The sequence below is a fragment of the Ornithodoros turicata genome, chromosome 1 (assembly GCF_037126465.1).
Source record: "Ornithodoros turicata isolate Travis chromosome 1, ASM3712646v1, whole genome shotgun sequence".
In the NCBI taxonomy this organism is placed as follows: Eukaryota; Metazoa; Arthropoda; class Arachnida; order Ixodida; family Argasidae; genus Ornithodoros; species Ornithodoros turicata.
In genome coordinates, this window is record NC_088201.1 from 48,110,210 (window position 1) to 48,121,955 (window position 11,746).

At 42.6% G+C, this 11,746-nt stretch overlaps 1 long non-coding RNA gene across 2 annotated transcripts; it reads left to right on the forward strand.

Annotated features, from left to right (window-relative positions):
* Positions 1-37: 37 nt before the first annotated feature.
* On the forward strand, positions 38-11,314 carry LOC135378183 (uncharacterized). 2 transcript variants are annotated; one of them, XR_010418301.1, is made up of 5 exons: positions 38-202; positions 5,639-5,750; positions 5,914-5,986; positions 8,225-8,403; positions 8,998-11,314. It is a non-coding gene; the product is annotated as an uncharacterized LOC135378183 (long non-coding RNA). The 2 variants fall into 2 exon arrangements; XR_010418300.1 differs by lacking the exon at positions 5,914-5,986.
* The last annotated feature ends 432 nt before the right edge of the window (positions 11,315-11,746 follow it).

Genomic DNA, 11,746 nt, shown 5'->3' on the forward strand with positions numbered 1-11,746 from the left:
CGATTTTCCTATGTCACGGGTGGTAGGGTGGTGAGTGAGTCACATATTCAAGATAGGAGAAGGTCAAGATCGACCCTGGGAACGAGGCTACGTGCCGATTGCGTTGGCATATAGTGGATCACTGGCTATTTTGTCCCCGTGCCGTTTGAGAAGCCTCGCTTGTTGTTGGATTTAAGTGAGCCCAGTTTTAATATTAAACAGGGTAAGTGTGTCACTTGTTCTTACCTCGTTCATCTCGTCAAGTAAGCTTCCTAAGCTTCTGTGGCAGCATTTTTGCCTATTCAGAGCAGTAGTTATTTCGCAGTTACCGATCTAAGTAGCCGTGGGTCGGTCTGCTCGTCTGTGCTCCAATCTTTCACATATTTATTTTTCGAATAAGGTCGATTAATTGCTTTTATCCTGTTCATCCGGTCCAAAGGAACATCTGGGGAGGGATTTGTACCATTCCGAGCAGTAGTTATTTCGCAGTGATCGATCGAAGTAGCCGTGGGTCCTCGACCAGTCTGCTCGTCTGTGCTCCAATCTTTCACATATTTATTTCTCGAATAAGGTCGATTAATTGCATTTATCCTGTTCATCGGGTCCAAAGGAACATCTGGGGAGGGATTTGTACCATTCCGAGCAGTAGTTATTTCGCAGTGATCGATCGAAGTAGCCGTGGGTCCTCGACCAGTCTGCTCGTCTGTGCTCCAATCTTTCACATATTTATTTCTCGAATAAGGTCGATTAATTGCATTTATCCTGTTCATCGGGTCCAAAGGAACATCTGGGGAGGGATTTGTACCATTCCGAGCAGTAGTTATTTCGCAGTGATCGATCGAAGTAGCCGTGGGTCCTCGACCAGTCTGCTCGTCTGTGCTCCAATCTTTCACATATTTATTTCTCGAATAAGGTCGATTAATTGCATTTATCCTGTTCATCGGGTCCAAAGGAACATCTGGGGAGGGATTTGTACCATTCCGAGCAGTAGTTATTTCGCAGTGATCGATCGAAGTAGCCGTGGGTCCTCGACCAGTCTGCTCGTCTGTGCTCCAATCTTTCACATATTTATTTCTCGAATAAGGTCGATTAATTGCATTTATCCTGTTCATCGGGTCCAAAGGAACATCTGGGGAGGGATTTGTACCATTCCGAGCAGTAGTTATTTCGCAGTGATCGATCGAAGTAGCCGTGGGTCCTCGACCAGTCTGCTCGTCTGTGCTCCAATCTTTCACATATTTATTTCTCGAATAAGGTCGATTAATTGCATTTATCCTGTTCATCGGTCCAAAGGAACATCTGGGGAGGGATTTGTACCATTCCGAGCAGTAGTTATTTCGCAGTGATCGATCGAAGTAGCCGTGGGTCCTCGACCAGTCTGCTCGTCTGTGCTCCAATCTTTCACATATTTATTTCTCGAATAAGGTCGATTAATTGCATTTATCCTGTTCATCGGGTCCAAAGGAACATCTGGGGAGGGATTTGTACCATTCCGAGCAGTAGTTATTTCGCAGTGATGATCGAAGTAGCCGTGGGTCCTCGACCAGTCTGCTCGTCTGTGCTCCAATCTTTCACATATTTATTTCTCGAATAAGGTCGATTAATTGCATTTATCCTGTTCATCGGGTCCAAAGGAACATCTGGGGAGGGATTTGTACCATTCCGAGCAGTAGTTATTTCGCAGTGATGATCGAAGTAGCCGTGGGTCCTCGACCAGTCTGCTCGTCTGTGCTCCAATCTTTCACATATTTATTTCTCGAATAAGGTCGATTAATTGCATTTATCCTGTTCATCGGGTCCAAAGGAACATCTGGGGAGGGATTTGTACCATTCCGAGCAGTAGTTATTTCGCAGTGATGATCGAAGTAGCCGTGGGTCCTCGACCAGTCTGCTCGTCTGTGCTCCAATCTTTCACATATTTATTTCTCGAATAAGGTCGATTAATTGCATTTATCCTGTTCATCGGGTCCAAAGGAACATCTGGGGAGGGATTTGTACCATTCCGAGCAGTAGTTATTTCGCAGTGATGATCGAAGTAGCCGTGGGTCCTCGACCAGTCTGCTCGTCTGTGCTCCAATCTTTCACATATTTATTTCTCGAATAAGGTCGATTAATTGCATTTATCCTGTTCATCGGGTCCAAAGGAACATCTGGGGAGGGATTTGTACCATTCCGAGCAGTAGTTATTTCGCAGTGATGATCGAAGTAGCCGTGGGTCCTCGACCAGTCTGCTCGTCTGTGCTCCAATCTTTCACATATTTATTTCTCGAATAAGGTCGATTAATTGCATTTATCCTGTTCATCGGGTCCAAAGGAACATCTGGGGAGGGATTTGTACCATTCCGAGCAGTAGTTATTTCGCAGTGATCGATCGAAGTAGCCGTGGGTCCTCGACCAGTCTGCTCGTCTGTGCTCCAATCTTTCACATATTTATTTCTCGAATAAGGTCGATTAATTGCATTTATCCTGTTCATCGGGTCCAAAGGAACATCTGGGGAGGGATTTGTACCATTCGAGCAGTAGTTATTTCGCAGTGATCGATCGAAGTAGCCGTGGGTCCTCGACCAGTCTGCTCGTCTGTGCTCCAATCTTTCACATATTTATTTCTCGAATAAGGTCGATTAATTGCATTTATCCTGTTCATCGGTCCAAAGGAACATCTGGGGAGGGATTTGTACCATTCCGAGCAGTAGTTATTTCGCAGTGATCGATCGAAGTAGCCGTGGGTCCTCGACCAGTCTGCTCGTCTGTGCTCCAATCTTTCACATATTTATTTCTCGAATAAGGTCGATTAATTGCATTTATCCTGTTCATCGGGTCCAAAGGAACATCTGGGGAGGGATTTGTACCATTCCGAGCAGTAGTTATTTCGCAGTGATCGATCGAAGTAGCCGTGGGTCCTCGACCAGTCTGCTCGTCTGTGCTCCAATCTTTCACATATTTATTTCTCGAATAAGGTCGATTAATTGCATTTATCCTGTTCATCGGGTCCAAAGGAACATCTGGGGAGGGATTTGTACCATTCCGAGCAGTAGTTATTTCGCAGTGATCGATCGAAGTAGCCGTGGGTCCTCGACCAGTCTGCTCGTCTGTGCTCCAATCTTTCACATATTTATTTCTCGAATAAGGTCGATTAATTGCATTTATCCTGTTCATCGGGTCCAAAGGAACATCTGGGGAGGGATTTGTACCATTCCGAGCAGTAGTTATTTCGCAGTGATCGATCGAAGTAGTCGTGGGTCCTCGACCAGTCTGCTCGTCTGTGCTCCAATCTTTCACATATTTATTTCTCGAATAAGGTCGATTAATTGCATTTATCCTGTTCATCGGGTCCAAAGGAACATCTGGGGAGGGATTTGTACCATTCCGAGCAGTAGTTATTTCGCAGTGATGATCGAAGTAGCCGTGGGTCCTCGACCAGTCTGCTCGTCTGTGCTCCAATCTTTCACATATTTATTTCTCGAATAAGGTCGATTAATTGCATTTATCCTGTTCATCGGGTCCAAAGGAACATCTGGGGAGGGATTTGTACCATTCCGAGCAGTAGTTATTTCGCAGTGATCGATCGAAGTAGCCGTGGGTCCTCGACCAGTCTGCTCGTCTGTGCTCCAATCTTTCACATATTTATTTCTCGAATAAGGTCGATTAATTGCATTTATCCTGTTCATCGGGTCCAAAGGAACATCTGGGGAGGGATTTGTACCATTCCGAGCAGTAGTTATTTCGCAGTGATCGATCGAAGTAGCCGTGGGTCCTCGACCAGTCTGCTCGTCTGTGCTCCAATCTTTCACATATTTATTTCTCGAATAAGGTCGATTAATTGCATTTATCCTGTTCATCGGGTCCAAAGGAACATCTGGGGAGGGATTTGTACCATTCCGAGGAGTAGTTATTTCGCAGTGATCGATCGAAGTAGCCGTGGGTCCTCGACCAGTCTGCTCGTCTGTGCTCCAATCTTTCACATATTTATTTCTCGAATAAGGTCGATTAATTGCATTTATCCTGTTCATCGGTCCAAAGGAACATCTGGGGAGGGATTTGTACCATTCCGAGCAGTAGTTATTTCGCAGTGATCGATCGAAGTAGCCGTGGGTCCTCGACCAGTCTGCTCGTCTGTGCTCCAATCTTTCACATATTTATTTCTCGAATAAGGTCGATTAATTGCATTTATCCTGTTCATCGGGTCCAAAGGAACATCTGGGGAGGGATTTGTACCATTCCGAGCAGTAGTTATTTCGCAGTGATCGATCGAAGTAGTCGTGGGTCCTCGACCAGTCTGCTCGTCTGTGCTCCAATCTTTCACATATTTATTTCTCGAATAAGGTCGATTAATTGCATTTATCCGGTTCATCCGGTCCAAAGGAACATCTGGGGAGGGATTTGTACCATTCCGAGCAGTAGTTATTTCGCAGTGATGATCGAAGTAGCCGTGGGTCCTCGACCAGTCTGCTCGTCTGTGCTCCAATCTTTCAAATATTTATTTCTCGAATAAGGTCGATTAATTGCATTTATCCTGTTCATCGGGTCCAAAGGAACATCTGGGGAGGGATTTGTACCATTCCGAGCAGTAGTTATTTCGCAGTGATGATCGAAGTAGCCGTGGGTCCTCGACCAGTCTGCTCGTCTGTGCTCCAATCTTTCACATATTTATTTCTCGAATAAGGTCGATTAATTGCATTTATCCTGTTCATCGGTCCAAAGGAACATCTGGGGAGGGATTTGTACCATTCCGAGCAGTAGTTATTTCGCAGTGATGATCGAAGTAGCCGTGGGTCCTCGACCAGTCTGCTCGTCTGTGCTCCAATCTTTCAAATATTTATTTCTCGAATAAGGTCGATTAATTGCATTTATCCTGTTCATCGGGTCCAAAGGAACATCTGGGGAGGGATTTGTACCATTCCGAGCAGTAGTTATTTCGCAGTGATGATCGAAGTAGCCGTGGGTCCTCGACCAGTCTGCTCGTCTGTGCTCCAATCTTTCAAATATTTATTTCTCGAATAAGGTCGATTAATTGCATTTATCCTGTTCATCGGGTCCAAAGGAACATCTGGGGAGGGATTTGTACCATTCCGAGCAGTAGTTATTTCGCAGTGATCGATCGAAGTAGCCGTGGGTCCTCGACCAGTCTGCTCGTCTGTGCTCCAATCTTTCAAATATTTATTTCTCGAATAAGGTCGATTAATTGCATTTATCCTGTTCATCGGGTCCAAAGGAACATCTGGGGAGGGATTTGTACCATTCCGAGCAGTAGTTATTTCGCAGTGATGATCGAAGTAGCCGTGGGTCCTCGACCAGTCTGCTCGTCTGTGCTCCAATCTTTCACATATTTATTTCTCGAATAAGGTCGATTAATTGCATTTATCCTGTTCATCGGGTCCAAAGGAACATCTGGGGAGGGATTTGTACCATTCCGAGCAGTAGTTATTTCGCAGTGATCGATCGAAGTAGCCGTGGGTCCTCGACCAGTCTGCTCGTCTGTGCTCCAATCTTTCACATATTTATTTCTCGAATAAGGTCGATTAATTGCATTTATCCTGTTCATCGGGTCCAAAGGAACATCTGGGGAGGGATTCGTACCATTCCGAGCACTACTTACTTCGTCGGGGGGCTCACTACACTATATATTTATGTTTGGTATTTATCTTATGTTCTTTTGCAGGACCTACAATTAAGTTATGCATGACTTACAACTGACCTTTCATGGCATCCCATATTGTAAACACAACTGTCATCTGGATGGAGTCAAGAACCCTCATTGAGCTTTTTAACAGGTGCGCATCTTCCAATCTTTTGCCTTGCATCTTCCATCCTTTGGCATTACTTAAGATTTTCCCGGAATAAATGCATGTACATAAGCACATCTACTCTGTGTAAGAATGGCTTTTTCAACACTAAAAACAAGTATGCTTCATGTTACAAGCGATTTATTTGCAGTGGCTCCCTGCCTGTGTTCCAAGCATACTCAAGACACATCTTACATTCAGACGAAATGCTTTTTTCACTCAATGTGAGCATGGAAAAACTAAGCTACACCTGCTGTGTTTTCTTCTTGTTGATATTGCAGAGCTTAAAAACGAAGCACGCGTAATTTGGCTTCCTCTTTCTATGTGCATTTCACGCCATACATCTTTCAAGGTATCCTTAGTTGTCACCACACTGACATTTGCTAAAATATCCCGTCTTGTTATTTCAACTTCATCATCCACAGGTGAAATTGCAACATAAGGCAACCTATTACTCCTCTCTGAGACCTTTTCTCCCCAATAACCTCCTTTTTGAGCAAAATAAGTTATGGCATCTGATTTCCCTTTGCCTCCTGATATGCTTAGCACAAATTTGGCACCTGTGGTGCTAATACTTACTCCTCTGTCAAGATAAGGCGAGCCTTCTACTTGTCTCTGAGACCAGTTCCGTCCCCCTTTCCAAATCATTTCTCTTCCTTGACTTGCTTTAGAGCCAAATTACATGTGGCATCTTATTTGCCTTTTGTCACCTGATATTAAAGGAGGGTCAGACCTCGTCAGGCTGCAGTTCTTGCTGCTTTTTGTCTGTATCCCCTCACCAAGTGTCATTGGTGAAATAAATTATTATTATTGTTATATGCTGATCGAAATTTAGCTTCAGTCACTCATATTTACCCATCTGACAACAGAAGGCTTGCTCACCTATACCCGTTTCGGAGGCCTGTTCTGTCCCCTTCGCCAAATTTTTTTATCTTAAATAACATGGTTCCTGAAAACTTGCATAATTGCTTTGAGTAAGACTTTGATGATTCCAAACAATTCTGTACATGACACACTTGATCGTAGTTACTAATTGCATGGGCATTATGGAAAAATCAGAGCCCATGTACAAATCTTTCATTCACCATATACGCTACCCCAGCACGCATAGCATTGCAGTCTTACCAAGGTACGATCCACCCAATTAATGGATGTTGCCCCCCTGATCCACCCTGTACGTGTGCATCATATCTTAGCCATTAATTGATCCTCTCGAAATTTTCTACACTAACGTTTCAGAAAAACTGAGTCAGGTAAAGTACATTTTTGGCAATTTTGGTTTTTCGTGTCTCGTAAAGTGAACTGACATGGAACGGATACCCATGTGCAATGCTTAAAATGCTTTGTATATGGAATCCCTCTTTTTTTCTCTCTCTGCACGCTGTCCAGAGATAGATAAGTGATTCAGACCATGTTCTGAGTGGTGCTTGAAACAGCCTCCAATCTATTTTTTCTCCATTAATAGTATCCTCTTCCTCGAACGCTTCTAGCCTCTTTTTTTCTGAAGAAAAGACAAAAAAGAATACTTATTGCTGCTTGCAATACTTGCCAAGAAGTTTAACTGAAAGCGATCACTCTCCACACGTGTAATTATTTTGATCCTTTTGCCAGGGTACTCTCCATTGATTTTTACTTATTTATTTATTTAACATATATACCTACCTGTGCCGAGGGGTCAATAGCAAATTCTAGTGGAGACACTTGCGGCATGGGAAAAAGAAACAGAAATGATAATAGAACATCGAATTATTAGGGTACAAACAGAGCTACCCAAAGGCCCAAATATATACAAATATGTAGAAGTTCTAATTACATATATTCACGTAACTTTTTACACAGACAATCGGCACCTCTTATTCCTGTGAGCAATATATTCCAAATTTTGAGACAGAGACAGCAGGTAAACATGTACCATACACACTGTTCAGGTCATGCAGCATAAAGTCATCGCAGGTAACACTTCTGTTGTTCTGCTGGCATTGCTGAAGCAGAGAACAGTTCAAAGGATGATTGCTAGTTACAACTGAACAGATCAACTGTACCTGTTGCTCATGTACAAGATGAGGAAAAGTCTACCTTCATCAAGAATACTGGGGACGCTTGACATCGGAGATATTTATGACAACAAAAGCTCTGATTGTTTGCTCTTACTTTTGCTCAGCACATTACAGCACAGTCCGTGGTATTTAACAATAACTAGACAGTAACTTTTCTTTTTTGCTTCTTACTTTCATATGCAATCACACGTGAAATGAATCTGCTCATAATGTGCCTAGCTGTTCGAAGGCATTTTGTTTTTCGTCAAGTAAGGATTTCAGACTGATGACCTAATTAAAAGTAGTCGGGTCAAGGGCAAAATAGACGATCGTTCCAGTGAACACTGCATGTGCCCAATAATGACCGACATGCATGGCCATTTTATGTATGTGAAACTCACGTAAAAATATTTCTATTACTTGCAGGTCTTCTCTGAAAAGCAGTCCTTCCGATGCTCGAAACCTGTTTTCTTTGTTACTCCAAGCCTTCACTGTCCTCGTGGTTGGTCTCTATGATGGAGACCAAGTGTGCTGATCTTTGATTTGATGAAGTCTTCACCTCTGCAGAAGCAATCTGCTACCAAAGTCTTTCTCTCACTTAACAGGTAAAAGTTCATATATTGATCGTGCACACAACGAATGAAAATTTCTTAGGCTCAGAAATTCCTTCTAACATTCATTGTATAGATGTATCTGATGAAGGTTTTTGCATATTTGGCCTCCTTGAATACTGAATGTGAGTAGTGCACCAACAACATTTTCATGAAGCCCTACGCAGTCTTTGAAATTACAGTTACGATTTTCCGTAGAGGACAACCGCAAGCAGGGTCCTCGATCATAGTAACACATTTTCTATGCCATAGCTGCTGACACTATCACACACAGTATACTTTTCTCCATCTACTGTGCTTGTCTGTGATTTGCACACCAGGCAAGGAGTGCATGAGAGTCTAATGTGAATTATTCATACTGTGCGGCACAAAAAACTAGACTTTTTTTAGCAGGCTGGCATATGTCACCCATTTTTGTGTGTCATCATATCCTCTCTGTGACACAGTAGGACACGTGTAGCTCATTGCTTCGTGGTCATACATTTCACTGAGCCTAAGACGAAAACATTCAATCACAGTATCATACAACCAGACCTTACAAAACAGTTCCAAAATTCATTTCGGGACTCTTCCTTTTTTATTTTTCAGAAATTTCTGTATTTAGGGACTTCGACTCAAATGTGAGTGTCATTTTTGGAAAATGTAGAATAGCATATCCTTTGGATTCGTTGTGTAGTCCACATGTTGATACTAAAGGATATGTTGATATGTGTCTTGCCTTCTTTCTCCCATTGCCAATCCTGTATCAGTTAAGTTCCTGCTTTCTTTTGTTTGTTCTTTGAGACCACTGCTATACTCAAGACACTCAGCAGGATTATCACTGTGTTTCACATTCATGGTAACATGCTTGCTTTTCCTAATGTTAGCAGTTAGGAGACCACCTACCGGATGTATCTGCATCAGTATATCAAGTGTGCCTGATCATCGTCACTGAGGAGTCATGCCAAGTAGGCATAATGCTTTTGCCTTGACCCTTTTGCAAGAGCCTGTCATCAATCTGCTGCATAGCTTCCTCAGACGGTCAATATGAGTATCCAGAAATAATTAATTCCAAAAGCCTGATATGTAAATGTGTTTCCAGGCGATCTGAACACAAGCACCACTTCACTAGAGAGAACTGATGTTCTGAGGCTGGAACAACATAGAAGGGACAATCACATACAAGGCTTCAAGTTGCCTAAGAAATTAACCATGAAAGATGGAAGTCACTGAAAAGGTTAGCCAGCTGTAGGACTCGAACCCACATCTTCTGGATTACCGATTACCAATCCAGAAGATGTGGGTTCGAGTCCTACAGCCTGCTAACGTTTTCAGTGACTTCCATCTTTCATGCAGCATTTTTACCACTTTCCCTTGTTGATTTTTTGCATCCTCCTCCTTTTCCAGCATCAGATGTCCATATTCTCTGTTACAAAGGGGAGGTGTTTTTTGTAAAAGCTTACCACAGTGTACCGAGCTCCTGAACCTTACAAGTGTTCTAGGCCCATAATGGCGTGTGCCATTCTTTATATGTGAAAACCTCAGCTCAGCCAACAAAGTCATCCTAAGGGAGGCCGGAATATATGCAAAGCAACACAATTTTGCATTTGTATGAGTTTGCTATGCCCCATATTTCTGAGACAGAGTGAACGAGATAAGGTGCATCGTATCATGCACAGACGTGACCTCTCACTGCTGTAGGTCGGCCCACTCTGATGTTCATGTTCATGTTCTGCATCATTATATGCCTTGTCAAAAATCAGGTTCCTTCCTGTTCCAATGATGTTGAAAGTCTACTACACCTTAGTTCACTCGCACCTTAATTGTGCAGCTGAAGTGTACGGTCTTTGTTACTGATTCCAAAGCTAGTACTACGAACAATACTTAGAATTCCAGCAGCTAATTCCATCATTTTTCCTTTCTCGTTCCTATTAGTTACAAAATACAAAGTTTAATCTGCACTGCTGACATGCCGCATATTGTAACCGTCACTAATATTGTTTTCCCATATCTGCTACGACGGGATTTCTCTACTTTCGTCTATCCCCACCACACGCAAGATATGGAACACACTCACTGTATTACACTGACCCAGACTTATGGAATAAATTGCCATTTCATATACACCAGATCAATAACTATATATTTTCTGTTCAAGAGGAAAGTTAGTGTATTTCCTTGCGTGCATGTACAACCCTGTTGTATGATTGTCTTTGAGTTCACCGATTACTTTTTGCATTTTTTGCTTGGTTTGAAATGTGTTTTGCGTACCAAAGATAAGCTAAATTTTGTAATATTACAGCATGTATCGGTCGATAATAGTAGTCTTGATCTTTCTCTTGTTTTATATCCAGGAGTTTTTTAATTTACTCGAGATGCCAAATGTTGCCTCACAAGATTATATTCGTCTACCTATACATGATGTGTTGTTACCTATGGGAGTGCGTAACAGGCTTGTCCTAGCAGTCCCATAGGTAACAACACATAATGTACAGGCAGACAAATAAACTATCAATATCTATCTATCTTTTGGAGACCTCACACTCATTTCCCTTTGAGTCTCGGACTCTTTTGGCTCCAGTGCTTCAGCATTTGGCTTAGCTTAGCTCCACTTATGTTTATGATTACTTTTGAATGCCACCTGCTTTTCCATCTTTTTTTGCAGCCGGAAGCGAACGACTCTCTTCACATTGTGTATCTCATTCCGAGCCCTTCCCATTACCAACGCCTTCAACTTTGCTAGCAGGGTATCTATGGCCACAGCAATCTTTTACCCCCAATATCTCAAACGACTGCTATGGCCATGTACAATCCAACTTTTCTAATTTGTCCCTCACACTCAACCGCCACTCAGAAGAAAGGCGGATGGAGGATGGGAGATGGTGCATTTGTAAATTGCTGTAAATAAACAAGTGATTGAAACGTATGAGTTATTTTGCTCTTACGAGACATGATAGGGACTGCAAAGATCAGACAGTATTAGTCACGCAGAAGTTTGTTTGTTTGTTGCTCCAGCCAGCGATGTCCACCCGCAGCCCAGTATCACTAGGATCACCACTCCTTTCGTCTGTAAATACCAAGGTAAATACGAAATAGCCTGGAGGGACAGAGATTCTCTCTGCTGGTGATAAAAAGCTTGCCTGTGTACCAGCGAAAGTTTGTTTGTTTTGTCTTTGTAGTAGGTACCCCATTTGTGAGAGCCCAAAAAGCAACAACCTTTCGTTTATTCATTTATTTATTCAGTGATACTGTTGACCTGCCATTACACGAGTGAAAAAATAAAAAACACAACACACGCAATTGAACACACTTGACACAGGACAACATAAGAACTGTTCTAGCAACAACACAATGTTTC